Source organism: Lissotriton helveticus, chromosome 5_1 (genome assembly GCF_964261635.1).
Source record: "Lissotriton helveticus chromosome 5_1, aLisHel1.1, whole genome shotgun sequence".
Lineage (NCBI taxonomy): Eukaryota > Metazoa > Chordata > Amphibia > Caudata > Salamandridae > Lissotriton > Lissotriton helveticus.
In genome coordinates, this window is record NC_136065.1 from 726,412,084 (window position 1) to 726,431,402 (window position 19,319).

At 44.6% G+C, this 19,319-nt stretch overlaps 1 protein-coding gene across 6 annotated transcripts in view; it reads left to right on the forward strand.

The window, feature by feature from the left end:
* The window catches only part of CCAR1 (cell division cycle and apoptosis regulator 1), a 1,607,854-nt gene that overhangs the window by 37,572 nt on the left and 1,550,963 nt on the right, over positions 1-19,319 (forward strand). The window lies entirely within an intron of this gene.

Below are 19,319 nucleotides of genomic sequence, written 5' to 3' on the forward strand. Positions count from 1 at the left end.
AGCTGGTTCAGTTTCCGGTCTAGAGGCTGTTGATGCTGTCAGCGTTCTCTTCTGAAGGGCTTTTCGCGGGGCATCAAACTTTTTTGCGTACGTTAGAACGCGCCCAGTTGCGTAATCGTTAGCATCACGCTCATATTTTTCCTGTTTGCGCATCCTGATTTTTTGTTCGTACTTTGCCAGCCTGCTTTTCATCTGGTCTCTGTGCTGGGATATTGTTGCCTTGGCCCCCGTGTCCGTTTCTGCGTCAAGCTCTTCATTTATAGCATCAATTTCCTCCAATACTTTACCCCTATCGCTCCAGGCATACTTGACTAGAATTTTCAGTGTGCCCTCGCAATAGGAAGCCGTGTGGTCGAACCAGTCTGTTAGGAGCTGGGGGTCGGGATGCTCATATGAAGGTACTGTATGTACTCTCAGCCCCCTTGGTACTCTTTTCTCCTCAATGTAGTTTGTGAGGCTCGTCGCCTCCCACCACTTGCGCACTTCGCGCTCATGTAGTTTCTCCAACTTGATGAAAATGTCCTTTAATTTGCGTTCCTGTGTAGATTCGGCAGGGACTGTTGTTTTATCCCCCGCCTTTGCTGGAGCCCCCTTGCGCTTAAACATGTCCTTTGCTGCACTCATGCGCTCTGAATCGGAAAACATTCTTCCGTGTTTTGTGACTGTAGATGATCACAAAGGGTATTGCTCAGACTGTTGCTAAGCAACCCCTGGTGCTTGTTGTTTCCCTCGCGCCCGGCTGACTTTGATACCGCTGACGTTCTACTGTTCAATGCTGCTACACGCTAGGCATATGCGTGATAAACGGAAAGAAAGCAGATAGCTCACCGGTAGGATCGTCGATCTCAGGAGCCCCGGACCAGTCCAGCGCTGCCCAGCCACGGCGTCCTCGCCGGTTTTCGACGTTCTCCTTACGTTTGTCGTTTTCCAGCAGCTACAGCGGTGCACAGCGTTACTCCTCTTCGGAACACGCTCACTTCCCACAGAAAAGCTGTGCACTCAGGAACGGGTGCTGCTAGCGGCTCGTGGGGAAACCGCTTCACATTACGCTCGACTCTCCCAAAGTCCAAAAGAAAGAGGCAGCACTCGCGGATCAAAGTCAAAGCCAGGGTTTAATCAGAGGGAAAAAGAAAAGCACAGACGCGTTTCGGCGTGAGCCTTCGTCAGTGTGTCATTCGTCCACATCTAACAGTCCATGTTATAAACATACACACAAACCATAAGCATTGTCATGGACATAGGACTACACCCCTTACGCCACTGTGGGCGCCATCTTGGAATGGTGTTCTCCAAGGGTCTATACTCATTTTAACATGAAGTGATCATGGTTGAAAATAAAGCCGTGTATGTGTATATATATATATATATATATATATATATATATATATATATATATATATATATATATATATATATATATATATATATATATATATATATATATATATATATATAATATACCGTTTTTGGTTGTGAACGAGGTCAAATATTGTCTCTGGGAAGTGTTAAAAGAATTTGTGTTCTCTAAGAATAGTTCTACTTTAAGCAGATTACTTTGTGCCAAAAAAAGTTACATTTTGAAAAAGTTAAATCGAAGAAAAATAGAGTTCTAAAGTTAGAAGATTTGTTTTTGAAAAACGAAGGTCGAATTCAGTGTTCATCAGGACGCTGTGTGCTAATTTCAAAAGTAATTCTCGCTGTTAGGAGAAAACATCAAATCTTCTAAGTTTGAAAAGAATTTGTCTACTACTGTAGGTGAAAGTTGGACTCACTCGTTAAGCAGATCAATTGTACCCAGATGAGAAGCATCGCCGTCCGTATCAGTCGCATTAGCAATGTTCGCAGTAGATGTGTGCCTGTTGGTCCACGTATCTCCCCGTCAGCTGGTTGTGCCGGTGAGACCTCCATGAATGCCGTCATCAGGATTAGTAGCCGCTGGGGACAACACAATGCATGAGCAGTTACCGAACCAAGCAAAGCGTCAACATCCGTTGGCAGTGCTGATGGAAGTGTTAGACAGATGTCTAGCACGCATTCTTCTCCACATAGCAGGCATCGTAGAACAGGTAAGATGCAATCTTGCCAGATTGGTCGGAATGAAAGAAACCATGTGGTGTTCAGATCTCTTAAACGAGCCAAGCCCAAAAGTTGGATTATGCGCTCACGACACCTCATCGCCAGAAGGGTGTTCTCCATGGTGATCTGGGCGTCGTTGGTGGATTGGCTTGCCATATCGAAGCAGAAGTAGCAAAAATAAAATTCTTGCTGCAAGACCCAAAACGAGAGGCAGTCCGCCACACACCGAGTGCACGAAGTTTGGAAATATGCTGAGCACTACTTCAAAGGGTGCTAACAGTCCCGAAAAAATCATCTTAAATACATGTACAATATCACTGGTATCAGACATGTTTAAGATACGACCTAACATTTCTGCTAAATGTATGGGGCAGTTTGTTGCTAATAAGGCATGTATCTCCGTAGAGGACCTTGCAACTTGTAGATCATACGTCTCTTTAGACGAGGTCAGTGGCACAGTTTCTTTTGTAAAAGAATGGCGTTCATTCTGCTTAAAGTATCAATTCGAATAGAAGAGATGTGCAGTGAAGGCCATAGTGGCGACTCCCCGTCTGTTTTGCTTTTAGGAAACAATACTTGCATACAACAAGTGACCCTGGCTGACACACTTACGAGATAGGCAATTCCTGGCATCATTCCACAACAGCTGTGATCATTCAACATTATGTATCTCCCATTGGAAAGCTGCCTAAAAATTGAATCTATCACTGCTGCTGGAGAACCTTGCAGGTGGCAGGATAAGTTGGTCGAAGAACTATCACAGATTCCATGTAAATATGGCTGGTTTCTCAGAAACAGTCAATGGTAATCTTTCCAGTTTTTCTATACTCAGCACCGTATAGTCTGCTCCCCTTTGTGCCAAAGAGATTTCTTTATCTGTAAGGTTAAATTCAGTAAACAATGACTTGGTGTTGATTAGACGCCAAGGCACATAGCCTGAACGAAGATTTTGTAACGTCCAGCCTAGCAGCATTATAGAACGCAATTGAGACTGTCCATGTTGTAACATGAGCAAGTCCTGTTCAATTATGTCTATGACAGAGGATACAATTCTGTCCAAAAAATAAATTCTGGATGACCGAGTTGTTAACCCATTGTCAACTACAGAGAGAGCTTTCTCTAACTTAATACGATCAATTTCTCATATTCGTTCTGCAGTTTCCATTTGCGTGATTTTCCATGCTTCATTATAAGCAGCATAAATACCGGCGTATATGAAACGTTTATGACGTGGTTTATGAGGCCCTAGTAAAAAGTCCCTCAAATCAACGCCATCTTTAAATAAAGATAAGTGTTGTTTAACCTCTGAAAGCGTAGATTTTTTAGCCACTCAAGGCACAGTTTACCTACACTGTATGTTGTTACTATCCCTGGGTGTTGTCTCTGGACATATCTTGGGTCTGGCCTAGTTACTGTAAACCCTTTTGTCTTGATCAGGAATATATCTTGACATTTATTTGTGACTTTGGGCCAGATTAACCATTTTTTCCATTCAGGATCAGTTCTGTTTTTAAGTAAAAGTGATTTACGTCAACCACCCCCTCTGTAGTATTCTTACTATCGGCAGTAGGTACAGGTATGGACGGTTTGTTTAAATCTTTTATCTTGGCTAGGCCAAGGCAGGATGTCTGTTGAATAGTGTCATTCAAAAACATTATTTGTTCAGGAATAATACAGGCTCGAAATAAAGCTGCTATTCCCTGTACTTGCCAGTCCTTTGAGCCCCAGACAGTTTTTGTTTCTATGTTGTCTCTCCAAAAGTCGAAACCTAATGAGGACAACTGGGCATAAAAGGCTGCAGAATAAAAAAAATTTGTATTGGTCAACATACTTTTCATGCCTGTCTTATTAGCATTTCTAAAGAAAAATATTTCCGGTTTTGTGGTATTGAAACCTGAGAAGTATGGACATTTTTCATTAAATGTTTTTGAGCTACCCTTTGGTGGCGTTGGCCAATGTTCCCGTTGATTATAAGTATAAACATTTCTAGGGTTTGCAGATTTGTGCAAATAATGATGCCCATAGTGATCATAACAATACATTTGTTCATAATCTGACGAACCTTCTAAATATTCATGGTTTGTAAATTTTGCTGACATTTCTAAGTCTGTCATCATATTATTAATAGTCTCAAACTCCCAATCATCAGAAAATGTGCTGGGTGAAACAAAGTTACTCAGGGAGACCTTGAATTGATGTGGAATCTTCAGCAGCTCGGCCGGACCATATATGTCATAATCAGTTATGTCCCATGCTATACCACACCAGGTATAGGAACGGCTGTGATGTTCACTGATGACAGGTCTCTTTGTTCACAATAAGATGATTTGTGTGGCTTCGGGAGCAAGTTGATGTTCTTACTTGCTGTGTCCATTTTACTATATTTTCCATTTCTCAGCATTCTTAAACTTAATATAAGGATTAGCCAAAGTAGGAGGAAAAGTATGCCTAGCACAATCCAAAATTCAACCCATGGTGAAACCAGATGAGTTTTTTCTAGTTGCTGAAAAAGTGCTGTTCTTTTGTCTTTAAAAGTTTTGTTTGCTGGCATTGTTTCGGGCTCACTGGTGTCCTCAGAAAACGTATCAAAGTTGATGAAATAGCCAGAGGCAGTTCTGTCAATTGTTGGTATTGCATCCGGATTACTTGAAATCGCTGGAGTTGCTTGGTCCCTTGTCATATTAGTATAGTCCGAGGCTATATCATTGTAGACAGGAGTGTCTTGATGAACTGTTATTTGGGTTTCAAGAGGCACAAGTTCCATAGTTTTATTGCTTAGTCCTTCTTTTCTTACAGCAGAATCTTCAAAGGCGATGAGTCTCTCAGTTTGAACCTCTTGGATAGTAGCAAGATTTGGTTGTCTGCTACATCTTTGGAGTCCACTGGGCCTACTACTTACTATCGGCCGCATGATGTGGTTTTACCAGATCGATGGACACAAACCGGTTTTCCTTTCTACCAGCAAGGGGCGGCAGTAACACTGTTCTTGTGCCGTGGATTGCTAGCACAGGTACTGGTTTTCTATATGAAGGCCCAAATTCCTTCTTATCCGCGATCTTTTCTCTGACTAGATCCCCAATCTATGGAATCTAGGCAGGCTTTGCTGGGACAAGTGGTTTTTCTTCAGTGGTCGTTGGCTTCTGTAATGTGTTGCTTAGACTTCTTCTTGTTTCATTTAAGTCCTGCAAAACAGCCAAACTGTCTTTGATATCAAAGGGTTTTTGTTCTACCACTGAAGTATGACGATCGAGGTCTTCGACAATCAATCTAGTACCAAAAAGGATTTCATATAAAGTGGTTCCACCCAGAGAATTTCTTGGCAGGTTGTTAAGACTACGTTGGACACTTATTAGATGTTTGACCCACCGTCACCCGAGCCTAATACCCTAGCTGTTATAGATTGCTTTATGTCACGTTTTTTTCTTTCCACAACCGAATTTCCCTCAGGATGGAATGGACTTGAGTACCGCAATGCAACGCCCAGATTGGCCATAGCCTCCTTGTAAGCTCGAGAGCTAAACTCAGGACCCTGATCAGAATGTAGCGTGCCGATTGCGTATGTGCCGATAAAGACTCTCAAATCTTTTATAACAGTTCGGGCGTCAGCCGAGCGCTGAGGCCATATCCAAATTAATCTGTCCTAATAGTTGTGGGACCGCATTCGTCCATGTCGAAGTCTGCGTGTAGATAGTCTAATGCTGTCTAACAATGGTGTCTGTACTGGGCTGGCTACACTGTAGTCGGGTATCTGGCGGCGTACCCTGCTGCGATCTCTATTGCAGTCATGGCAATTAATTGCAAATTCGTGAATGTGGCCATTAATTCCTGGCCACCAATATGCCTCTTTTAATTCTAGTATAGATTTAGAGATCCCTTGATGTATCAGACCCTCTCCCATATGTGCTTCTTGAATTAAAGCACCTCTCCGCCTCCTGTTTGGGACTACTCTATCCCCCACTCCAGGGATTTGAGCAAAAGGAACGGAGTTTGCATCAATTATGTATGAATATTCGAGTGGATAGTTCAGAGGTAACGATGCACCGCTGCCTTTGCTTGTGGCATTGACAGTTAGCATAGTTTCGCCGTCTATTTTTGTTTTTGAACGAGTGATCGCAGCTACGGAAGCCGTTTGCACAGCTGCCTTCGCGGCTTCATCAGCCAATGAATTCCCTTCAACGTGAATGCCATCACGCTGATGACTGTGTATGAATCACGTGAGTCTTTTGTAGTATTTTCTGTAATTGAACTACTTGTTCCCAAAGCAACTTATGCTTAATTGTGCCACCTTTTGCATCTTTGAAACCGTTTTGAACCCAGTTCTGCAAGTATTCATTGTAAGATGAACGCAGTAATACGAATCACACACTATGAGTGTGGGGAATTCGCGATCAGTATTTTCAAACGCCATCTTGAATGCCTGTAGTTCAGCTCGCTGAGCTGTACAGTCTCCGAGAGATTGTGTTTTTGTGACCATAGGTCGTAATTTACCGTAGTGCCAGCGACCTTTAACAATTGTGCACGCAGCACTATACGCTTGTTTACCCCCAATTGCGGGCTGTGCTGATCTGTCTGTATAAATTATACATTCGTACTGTTCCAGAGGCAGAATCTCATTCGGCAGAGGACATTCTTGTTCATATTGTAAAAATTCTTGTGTTTTCAAGAAGGGGTCAAAAACGTATTCAACATCTTTTGCAGCAAGAGAATTAACCCATTGTATCCATCTCGGATGTAAAGCCTTTGCATTAGGAATGCTTGCATTTGTCACTGCCTCTAAGGCAGGTATAGGAGTAACGACTTTTATGCATTTACCCTGTGCGAGAGCTCTCTCTTTTGCTACAGCAGTTTGAACCGCTGTCAGAATTTTTTATGTAGAAGTGAATTTAATTTCAGCTTGTGTGTACAAGTGTGATTTATAAGCAATTGGTACTTTTTCACCTTCATTAAAGGTTAAGTACGTGAATTCGCATCTTCCTGGGATGATTCGGATTACAAGGTTGCGTATGTTTACGCGTGTCTATAAATGTGATGTTGCTAACATGTCTGTTTGCACTGAACGCAAAATTTCTGTGTGTTTTTGTGTCCAATTAGTTGTTTTAAAGTCAGGTTTGATTAATTCGTAGAGAGGTTTAACCCTTTCTGCGCAATTTAGAATGCAAGTTCTTCCGAAATTCAGGAAACCTAGAATTGACTACGTTTTTCAGCGTTTTAGAAGGTTGAAGCAGCCGCACTTCTTTAAAAAGTTCGCTGCCAGGCTTTTGCCTTGACTGGATAACTCGTATCCTAAGAATAGGACGTTGAGATGGGCAATTCATGATTTCTTAAAATTGAATTTGTACCCTTCAGATGCGAAGCCAAGTATTATGGTGTTCACTCTGTTCAAGTGCCTGTCCAAGTTATCGTCTGTTAGATAGATTTCATCGACATAAGATAATGCCTCATCATCATACGTTTGTAGTAACTCTGTAAATAACCCTGGACTATTCTTGAATCCCTGGGGGAGACGACAGAAGTGATGCAATGTCCCCTTAATTGAGAAAGCGGTCAAGTACCTGCTTTCAGGTGCGATATTTTTGACAGAAGAAACCGTTTGAAATGTCTAATGTAGTTTTATACTTTTTGCGCACAATGTTATTAATCAGTGCTGCATTTTGTACTGCAAAGGTTTTGCAACAAAAGTTTAAATGTCTGTAGTCCAAAAGTAGACGATAGGTATTGTCAGGTTTGGAGACAGGAAACAAAGCATTATTCATGGATGAGGTGCATGTTTCAATCACCCCTTGGTATTCAAGTTGATCTAAGATCTCCCTGACCTGTTTTTTAGCTTCTTGCTTAACTGGATACTGCCTCTGAGCAGTTGGTTGATTTTTTAAGCTGGATTGTATGGTGAGGAAAATTCTCATCCCATCCTACATGATTTTCTATATAAGGCTGGAGCCTTTGGCTACAGCCCATTTTCTGGCATAAGTAGATTTCTTATGAATTGGAATATGATTGAAGCAGGCTGACATAATGATCTCTTCGTCATGTGGGCACTCCCTGACAAATGTTGATGGCCAGTCTTTTTCAGTTAGAAGAATGTCAAAACCCTTAGAGAGCTTTTTCCAAAAGAGTGCTCTTATTTTCCTAGTTATGTCCCCCTCCATCCGGAGTGTTACTTCATATAACTTATGGGGTATGCTAACCCTGGTATCGGCAGTTTCAACTTGAATATACTCATTCAAGTCCACTGTCTCCAGATGATCCTTCAGGATCTTGCGAGCTATGGTAACTTCTGCTGCGCTGTCCAGCATTGTCTGGGCCCACTCCCCGTTCTTGAGTTGTGTCCTCAAGATCCTCGGCATGTCTGATTTTTAGACCCGCTACCTTCTTCTTGGTGAAATGGGTTTTTCTTATTTTTTGGAATGCGTTGATAGTCTTTGGACTTCACGAGTGCTTCCTTGTGTTCTGACCGTCCTCTTCTTTCTGATTTCTGTGAGGAAGTCTGAAAGGTACGAGAGGAACGTGTATCAGTATCTTGATATCTATCAGGTTTTCTCAAATTATCCCTGTTCCTGAGGTTATACCTCTTTTCAGAGGGCTCCCTTTGAGGAGACCTACCTCTGGACTGAGAACGCTTCTCTTTAGGAAGTGTCTGTTTAGTGTTTTTCCACTTCTTTTTAGGAGTGGTGAGAATGTTTTTGATAAAGACCTTTTCAGGACTCTCTGTTAGTAGGGGCTTAACTGGTTTCCCACCCAAACTATCTCTACCTAGTTCTTCATAGGATTTTTCAGGTTTCGGCTACCGTCCCACTGCGTAAGCAGTGGGTGGGCGGAGCCGAAATCTTTTGTTAGTAGTATGGGGGCCTGAACACGCCCCTCTTCTCCATTGGCTGGCCTCGTAAATGCTGGCCAGCCATTGGAGGAGAGGAGCGTCACTGAGTTCAGGGCCCGCCTTGACGCGATTCGGGGGCGTTTCCGTGTCTTTTTTTAAGTCACGCCCTCTCCTCTTCCCATTGGCTGGAATTTTACCTTCCAGCCAATGGGAAGGGGAGAGCACGCCCCCAAATCCCTACACGCACTCCCATCCCACCCCCGTCCATTCATTCCCCTGTCCTCGCCCTCCCTCTCTCCCTTGAGACACCTACGCTGTGTATTTAACGTTGCGCAAGTCCTGCTGGCAGAAAGGTGAAGCCAGAGACGCAGTGCCGGCTTGGACAGAGTTTCCTTCCGTTATGGTCGTTGTTTTCAAGGCTGCGTGCAAGGCATTATGACTATCAAAATGATTGCGCGACAAAGTCTGCCCTCGTGCCAGATAAGAGCACCAAAAAAAAAGCCTGCCGCATCCATGGCACCCCCTCTACCACTCTGGCCCCCGGCCCTCTGCCTGCCTTCCCTCCCAGCTGAACACGCTAAAAGCGAGCTGCAGGCGCTACCCAGCGTGGCAGGCCAGACTGCTGCGTGCCAGGGTGCAGACATACAACTTGTTAAGGATTATAATACTTAACGCTAAACTACAAGTATCATAGTCAACCATGCTATGGGATTGGGTTCCCGTTTCATCTACATATGTCCCGCGCACGGTATAGTGCCAAGAAAGGAAGGAACAAGCAACAAGACTACAACTCCCAGCGGCCCCTGTCCAGGAAGAGGTTGCAAAATAAAGGAAGCCGGTGCTGGCAGGCGCTGTGAGGTCCAGGAAACCGTGGGAGAAAGTGCTGGCTTTGCTGAACCTGGGGTAAAGTTCTTCCCTGCCTGCCCGGCGTCAGCCCGCACTCCACGAGCCCCACAGGGCGAAGGAAAGACTGGTCCAGTCTGACCGGCTACCATTTTAGTTTCCATGGGCGTTTTCGTGCGACATGCTATCAGAAAGTTAGATGTTGCATCACTACTTTCATCTTTGCCGGCTGAGCAAAAACAGACCAGAAAGACTTGAAGTCGATTTTTTAAATTACATTTTTTCACCGCATACTTTTCCGGTGTGAAGATTAAGAAGCACAATATTTTTAAAGACATAATTGACAGTACTGCGACCCTGTTGAAGAGGACTCCCGGGGGGTTGAGGTTGGAACTGCTTGGCTGAGTCGGTCCCCAGCCGCAATGGAGACCGAGCCGCTGCTCCCGCCGACCGTGGAGCGCAGCTGGTGCGCCAACCCGGACTTCGAGGCGCCTGAGCGGGACGTCAAAGCCAGGACTTGCTCCTACTCCTCGTCGGGCTGCTCGGTGACGTGCGTGCTGGAGCCAGGTAATGTTCTTTACGGGTATATGGTGCACACGGGTATGGAGTTGATAGCGCCTAGTTGTGCCCAGGGTTGTTTCGTGGCGCTTAATGTGAGCACTTGGGGGATCCCACACTTCCGAACTTGCAGTGGTGCCTTCTCCGAGGTCTCAAGCTGCCTGCACCACGTGTGAGTAGTTTCTCGAGTACAGATCTTTCTTTCGAACGTGCTATTTGCATTTTTACTTTCCAAATGTCATATTTTTGTTTTTAAGTTTGAAGGCACACTCTAATACTATGCTGTAACTTTAATTCCTCGTCTGCGTCTCCTCTGCCGGCCCGTGGGCAGAGGCTCCTGCTCCGAGGAAGTATTCACCCCATCGCATCTTCTGTGGTACTTTACTCCCGCCCTGTGAGCTCTACACACCGCTTTACTTTCACACGAGGTGGGCGAGCCCTAAAAAAATCAAGAAAGCCGAGCCAATGGCCTGGCTTGACTCTAAAATCATGCGCACGAGCCGAGCCTTGAAAAATATTTGGTGCTGTAAATCATGCAACACATACCATGTAAAATATGATGGCTTCTTCATTTTTTAATTGTATTGCTTTGACATGTGGTCAGTGCTTAATTTGAGCCGGTGGTTGTTGATGGGGGCCCACTCTCATTTTGTGGACCGGCACTTCTTTTTCCTCATCTCACATTTATGGCGAGCAAGCGGGGAGGAAAACGTACAAAAGGAGAACGATGGGGGTGGGAGATATATGCGGAAATACATCAAAAGGGAGACTGTAGGTACTGGGAAGAGTTAGTTAAAAGGGGAGGGAGTGATGATAGTGGAGTAAAGAGGCACTGAAAAAGCATCCTTACTTTTCGGCGGGTGGACATTTAAGCAGCTGGCCACGGGCTTCTGCGCGGTGTTTTGGGCTGCGCTCAATATTTTTACAAAATAAGCACTCATAGCGTTTTCGCATCAAGATATATCCTTCGCTTCAATGAAGGTAATAGTTTAAAAAAAACATACCTGCCTTCCCCAGAAATGCCAATAGTGAACTAAAATGTGGGTCTAGTGTCTCAGTGGACTAGCACCCCCAGTGTTCGATCCCATGGTCCGGGTTTCGAATTGTGGCGGGTCCGCTCAGCCCTTCATACTTCTGAGGTCGATAAAATGTGTTCTGTTAATTTGGTAACAATAAACACCTGTTATTCAGCGCGAGGTTATCCGTTGTCCTGCATCCTTTTTGTGACCTGGATTCTTGCTGTACATGCTGCAGCCTCAGTTTATATTCAGTGCCAGAGGCTCTGGCACAGAACACCTATTCTTGAAAGCATGCATCTGAAGCTTCTCCCATATGTCTCAGTGAAGAGGAAGCTGCGAGAAACAACCCATCGCCTAGAATCCCACGATTTGGTTATGCAGAGAAGCGAGCTTGATCCGAAATGTTGTGGTTTTACTTTGAGGGATCCCACCACTACATAGGCGTTTGATTTCCTCTGCCTGCTTACACGAAAGGCCTTGTCTTTAATTCTTGGCGCCTGCGAATAGTGTGGGTGGCAGACAGACGTCACATGTAAGCTCGGCTCGTTTGGGCTCGAGTCTCCAAGAGTACCCTGGGCAGAGCATGGCATCTGGCTCGAGCTTTTATGGGCTCGCCCACCTCTACCCTCCCCTTGTCCAGTTTACTGCCCCAGAGCCTCCTCTGTGCTACCACCCTGTGTGCTCTTAGGCACATCTTGGCTGCTGCCACCTGTCCTATTCGCCACATCTTTATAATATTATCCTCTTGAATGGCCCTATCATGCATACGATTAGAGAGACTTCCCGTTTTTTTGGTTGGGTGAGCAAGCCTCAGACTTTGCTGTTTCTGTAAATCCTCGATCGTGGCAGTCACCATTCCCTCCCCCCCCACCTGACCACCACCACCACCGCTCACCACTACCCATGTTGTGTCAGCTAGGGCTGCTGCAGCTTCAGGACACACAGAGTTCTTTGGCTGGTGTGTGCTGGGCTGCGCTGCTGATGGGCTCCAGTTCCAGCCTCGTACAGGGTATTTCCTAGGTCATCCAGAGGTTGAGGTGCATAGAAACAACTACGTGAACTTTGATGCTGAAAACAAAGTTGGTGACGTGGCTTAAAAAACTAAAACCAAATGTTCTGCAACAATTTTGTTCCCCTTCACCTTGAGGAAATTACAGATAAGATACCTTAATTGAAAAATAAAGTGTGTGTGTGTCACTAGGCAGTCAACCAACTGAATCCTGATTGGGGCACTCCTAGAATAGTGGTGACCGCTTAAAGTGCCTTGAGGTCCCATCTAGTGACTGAAAGCATTGTGCATGTGACAGTCATTATTTTTTAAATTCTATTGCACACAGTATTAAAAAAAAAACACAGGCTAGCGCAAAATGCGCAGGGATTTAGGGGCATTTTTATTTACTTTTCTCTCAACAGCAACAAATCTGGGCGTAATTAATGATACTAGCTCATCTTTTAAACCTCAGATTAATGCCGTTACTTCCTCTACTTTTTACACATTAAAAATCTTATGGATAATACTCCCTTCTATACCTCGGGATCTCCAAAAGACAGTTGTTTCCACCCTTGTCCTTTCTAGATTTGACCAGTGGCGGTTCGTCCATTGGGGGCGTTGCCCCACCATCCATGGACGACCGTCACTGCTGTCACTGTCTGACACTGTGACACACTAAAAAAAGTAAAATTATGAGCGACAAATGTAAAATTATGAGCTACCGGAGTCACAAATCGTGACGTCATCCAGTGCGATCGCGGAAGGTGTGGGGGGCGGGCCTGCAGCAGTGAGTGGCATGTTGCAGGCAGCAGTGTGTGTGCGCATTTAGGACAAGTCATTTTCATTACTTGCCCACGCATGCGCACACACTCAAAAGCCCCTTCCCTCCTCCTCCTCCCCTAGCCGTGACACAGGCAGAGACCCGGGGGAGCCGGGTCTCATTATGGGCAGTATTAGCCCTGCTCTTTAGCTAATTCTGGCGCAGTGGCGATGTTATGCCTGCGCCAGGATTGGCTGAGTCTCAGCCAATCCTGGCGCAGGCATAACATCGCCACTGCGCCAGGATTGGCTAAAGAGCAGGGCTAATACGAGTTCACGCGCACGAGGATGGTGGTGCTGCCGCGCGTGGGTGGGTGGCTGATTGGCTCAGTAGGTAGGAGCCCAGAAAGGGCTATTATAACTTTATTTACAATTTTAAGTATTACGAATACGCACTTTGGGAAAACATATTACTCGCTTCCTCTTTCGGCAGCTTTGGAAAGATGGGGAAAAGGCTTAATGAAAAAGCAGGCCTGCCTCACGTCGACTCGCATTGAGTGCGTGTCCCCGTCCCGCTATTAAAAGGTATGTTTGTTTTATTCTTTAGCGGGTGCGCCTTTTTGAACAATTTTGAATAGTTAAGGTTCTCTTAAGCAGAGCATCAGTACTCTGTCCATTTGATGTGAGGTGTTTGGGGTGGGGTCAAGTGAGGTGCCCTGGGGACCCTGTGATTCTTCTGGGGAGGGGTAACGTTGTATTGAGGGTTCGGAATCGGTTCTTCACTCTGAAGTACTTGATGACGGTTGGCTGTGCTAGAACTCAGTGCTCTCTGCTCGGTTGACACTTTGAAGGCTCTACTAGGCTTCCTGGTGAATTATGTACCCAATTAATCCTGTTTTTGTGCTCTGCGGTGTGGAGTACGGAGTACACAAGAAGGGGGGGGGGGGGGGCATAGGTGAAGTAAGATGTTCAGAGATCAGCAGGGGGAGGCAGGTGCCTGCAGGCTGTGCTGAGACCTGATAAACATCCCCAGGCACCTGTGAGTCAGACAGTATACTTGTGACTCAAGACAGGCATGTGTTTATCAGCTGGCAGAGCTGTGGTACCGGTGGCACCCACAGGCAGCTGCTGAAGTCAGTTTGTAATGGCAGGTATTTTGGGGTAGACGTGTTAGAAGTGGTCGTTTACTGACCCTCGTGCCGTAATAAAGGTGGAGTGAACATCCAGCGCTGTGAAGCGGTTTCGCATCACGTGACGCCTTCAGACATTCCCGTTCTTTTATTCTGTGACCTGTAGTTAGTTTGCATTATGCATGTGTGTCAAGAAGTCGCAACCTATAATAAAGGGCATGCAAGCAGAGGCGAGGAGATGCGCTGATTGCAGGTGTATACCCGGAAATAAGAAGACTTGAGGAAATAGATGCCCAGGGCTCTGTGGGAGTATGTGATAAGGGGAATAGAGACAGTTTGTTGGTACTGGACTTTGGCTGCGTGCAGTTTTTAGGAAAGGGCACCACAACATGCTCAGCACCTTGAAGCTCCGTCTGGGTCGAATATATGATTTTTCAACGATTTCAAGTTCCACGCATGGCATAACCACGCGAATTTTACATCGCAAGTGGCTTTACCACGCTGGAATTTACAACGAAGGATTGTACCACGTCTTACCTGCACGTCTTTCTCCAGCAGCCCTTACTTCCATCTACCATGGAAACAAGCGTCAAAACACGTCTTCCAAAATAAATAAAGGACTTCTTTTTTGACGTACACTGCACGTCTTTGGGGGAGGCTCTTTCCTTTTACTTCATTAATACCACAGAGCGTTTTTTTTTTTTAAATCTAATTCGCTCCTTAATTGTTGTTATTTTTTGGGGGGGAGACCCCCCCAGCCCCCCTAGCCCCCCTCCCAACCCTCCCCCAGCCCCCCCAGCACGACTGGACGGAATACCACGTCTCCCCCCAACCCACGCTGAACGTACTTTCGTGGTATAGACGGTCGTGGAAGGCACCCACGTTGAAAAAACGTTTGCGTGGTAAGTGTACCGTGGTAAACGTTATGCGTGGGGATGCCTTCGTAGTAAATGATGTTTCCCGTCTGGGTCATGAGGAGCTCTCTAGTAAATCATGTTTCGGTTTCAGTGTCACGAGGAGAGATGAATGTTATAGATAAACAATTGGCAAAGTAGTAGGTCTGGCATTGGCAACCTGGTGCAACGGTTATGTTTTTTATTACATGCTGCAAAGATCCACCTAAACTGTGGCAGCATGTATACGTAATTGCAATATTCAGTTAAAAGGACCATTGTTTATAGTTTTCATAAAACGGTACTGATGCTTTCTGGCAAACTGGTGTACTTGGAAAAGCGAAACCCTTGTTATGAGTTTAATGCAGACCAGGCCTAACAAGCAGCACGTCAGAGCACCCAGGCTTGCCAATTTTCAAACCCGTTAAAGGTGGGGAGAGTAATTGACTAAAGATTAATGAACAGTAGAAATGGATCGAAAATGTGCCAACAGCTAAGGAAGACATGGACTTCCCTACTCTTGTAAACCGTGAAATAAAGTGCTTTTAGAAGCACCTTTCAGCAAAGGACGGAGTGTATCCTCAGTGCGGTGAATGGTTGAAACTGAGACATTGTGCGGTTCCCTTTTCACCTCTAATGCACTAGCATCGTGCAGAAGAGCAGATCCGTGTGGCATTGCCGTGTGTTTAGAATTTGTTCACATTGGTACATAAGCGTCATTTAAATATCACTATAGGGAGCATGTGTGTTAAAGTAAAAAGGACATGGCAATTAAGTTTTATTACCGGTCTGTTTTTTTTAATAAAGCTATTCTCACCCAATAGTATGCCAAAACACCACGAGAAAAGAGGCGCAGGTCTGCATGTCGCCTTCTGCACCTGTCCAAGTAATCCGGGATATAATGTGAAGGGATGTGCACCCTCGTGTCCATGTGCACCAGTCGTGTGTCATATGTGTGCTGCAGTATTTTTACCGCAAGGATAAAATCAGGTTGGTATCAGTGGAGCAGGCAGCATCAAGTATTAAAAGCCATCTCTTTGGGGTAGGGCCTCACTCGCGAGGATGTGCAGACAGACGCACCAGGAGCTGACAAGTGCCCGTCACTCGGATGAGTGCACACAGTGGAGTCTGATCGAGAGGCCAAACACCGCAGGGGCACCCGATTGCCGCGGAATTTAGTTACACGAGAGACAGAACCGAAATCATATCGGAAGATACAGTGAATAAACAAAGCGACCTCTAAAGACATCGACTCTGTATAAGCACCTCAAAAGGGTAATGTTGCGGCACGTGTCACCCAAGAGACGCTGAGGGCTACAGTGTCAGGCCACGGGGCAAAGGTCACGAATATGAGAAAATGGGCTTCCTCTGTCCCTGGCCCCCACCTTCAGTGTAGAAGAGGGGCTTCTCTGTGAATCTGAGGGTCAGGCCTGGGAGGGGCTGTGAAAGCCCCCTCATAGGATCAGAGCCCTAAGAGGCTGTGACCCCACCCCGTGTAGAGCCCACATAAGACCCCTGGGCTCTTAGCATCAGACCCATGAGCTTTCAACATCAGTACTGTTCAACATACATGATCGATCCCAATTAATCAGGTGCAATTATACATCTATTTCCACAGCGTTTTCTAGTGGCTATGGCCGGCTGCGCTGCAAGAGCCAGAAGGCAATTAAAAAACACAGGTGGAGGGAACAAACGCAAAACCGCCAGGTTTGCCGCTTCTTCTCTTAAAAATTGCATAAAGATCTAGTGAGTCCTTATGATGTTAAAACACAGGATTATAATTCAGTCTATGTTTGTAGGTCCACGGCTGCATTGTACCCTCATAAAAACGAGACTTCTGAGCCTCTTACAGTGATAAAGCTAGGCTTTATGGCAATTCATGCTTTTACAAAGATGTTGAGTGTGAGTGTAATAACTAAAACTCTTATAAACGAGTTGATTCTGCTTCTAACAGAATCTACTACGCTGATCCCATCAACAAGAAACCGTGTAGAAGTATTGGCTACCAGTCTTCTTGATTTGGTAACATTTAAACTTAAAACATTATTAGGATTCTTAGTGAGGTGGTGGGAGCCTTCACATTGATCTATTTATAACCAATTTCCGTATGTTTGTTACAGACAACACTATCCATTTAAAAGTAAGAAGCGCTGATGAGAGCCCCTGTACTTAATGCCCGGGACTCGAAAGAATGAGGAGTATTACATTATTTTCCTTTTCCTTGGAGGGTGCCATGCTGGTCGGCAGCTGTTAACTACACTTGCCACACATCAAGCATAGCTTGACAGCAGATTTTTATTATTTCATTTTTACTGTCATATCATTGCTGGTGTGCCAAATCTAAATTCGTTTTACATTTTGCAATTTTCTATGAATGAAAAGGTACTTTCGGTGTGTGCAGAGTGCAGACATATTGCACCTTTTAGATTGGACACATGGTGATACATATTAGGTAAACTATATGCAGGGCCGCAAGAATTAAGCAACAGGTGAGGCCAATAATGTGGCAGGGTTGACTAAATAATGCAGCAAAAATTTGTTTTGGCGGTGAAGCAATGCTGCTTTACTAATTTGTAGTTTTTACACGTTAATACAATATGTGCAAGCATTTCACCGTATTAACCACTTGGGAGCTAGTAAACAAACCTCCCCAGTGCTGCGCTGTCCATTATCCGGTGCTGAACTGGACGTCCAGCGGTCGCACGCAGCACTGGGGAGGTAGTGCCCGTGACGACCGTTGGCCGACGGCAGCACTTAAGGGGTTAATATCAGTTAAACTACTAAATGCAGCAGTCTGCAATGAAATGAGAGCTGCCTCTGTGTGACAAAGGCCTACAACATGCGTGGCAGTATGTTTTTTTAAACTTTTTATCCATTTTAGCTAGAAACAGTTTTTTTGCTAAAATATGCAAAGTATGCAGAAAGTTGTGGATGAGATGAAACGTGTGGCAAATTTGCTTTTAATTTCGTGCGTGCCAGGTATCATAACATAAATTTTCCTTTTTGGGCTGGTGTGTGATCGTCAAATTTAAAAGGAGGCACTGCAAAGTTTGCTTCTTTCTCCACAAAGTATTCTGAATTATTTTGTTTTCAATATTTGCTTGGTAAATTAGAATACTGTTGACTCCCTTTGAAAACTGATGCTTTTGTTCGATTATTTGCGTTTTGGTTACCAAAACAGAAAATGGAGTCTATTTCCGTACCAGCAAAGGTCTCCAGTTTGTTTATAAATGTTTCCAACACATCAGTCACAAAATTTAAGAGGGGTGAAGAAACACGTTGCTCTAGCTCATCTTTTCTGTTTTGAGAATTTTGAAATGACAGGTTCAATTTATTATTCGAGTTATTGGCCACTTTTTTTATTAATTTCCCATTTAAGCCTTGGTTTAGTAGGAGATTGTTTTATTCCTTTGCATGTTTGTTCACAAAGGCTATTTAACTGCTCAATAACAGTTCCATGAACGGGGTGTTTATATTCTTCTGAATATTGTCTGTTGGTTACTTCTCTGATTACTTTTCTGTTTATATCTGGGCAGTGATGGGGATCTCCCCTGAGAGAGTGTGACTACGGAGGACTGGGAGAGAACAAAGAGTGCTAGAGACAGTAGAGAGAAATCAAGAGACAGACATAGAGGGTGAAAGAGGGCGCAAAGAAGAGAAAGACAGACCTAAAGAAATATGGATGTAGATAGAGAACAAACGAAAGAAAGAGATACAGGCCTAGAAAAAGAGAAAACAGATACTTGGAGATAAAGTCAATGGAAAGCAAAGAGAAAAGAGACACAGGACGCACCTGTGAACCAAAATGTCATGCCTGGTGTGTAATGGAACTAAACTGGATGTAATTGATAACATAAGAGAGAGAATAGATTGATAAATAAAGCAAGAGAGATGAAGTGAAATTGAAAGAAAGATGAAGAGCCAGAATGGGAGAGAGGAGAGAGAGAGAGAGTGTGTGTGTGGGAGAGAGAAGCAATGGATTGTTAGAGAGAACGAGAGAGAAGGGGTGAAACAGAGAGAGATGGAGCTAAGCAGAGCCAGAATGAGAGAGTGTGGCAGAAAGAGAGAGAGGGGTATAACGAGTATTCCTACTTACAAAACCAGTGTGGCTGTGATATCTCTAGTATAATCAGACACTGGAACAGACCATTGAATGTTGGAATGTAAAATCTTTTCCCGCTTTGGGGTAACTTAAAATTTTGTCTGCTACAGGAATTTGTAAATATGAGAGAATGT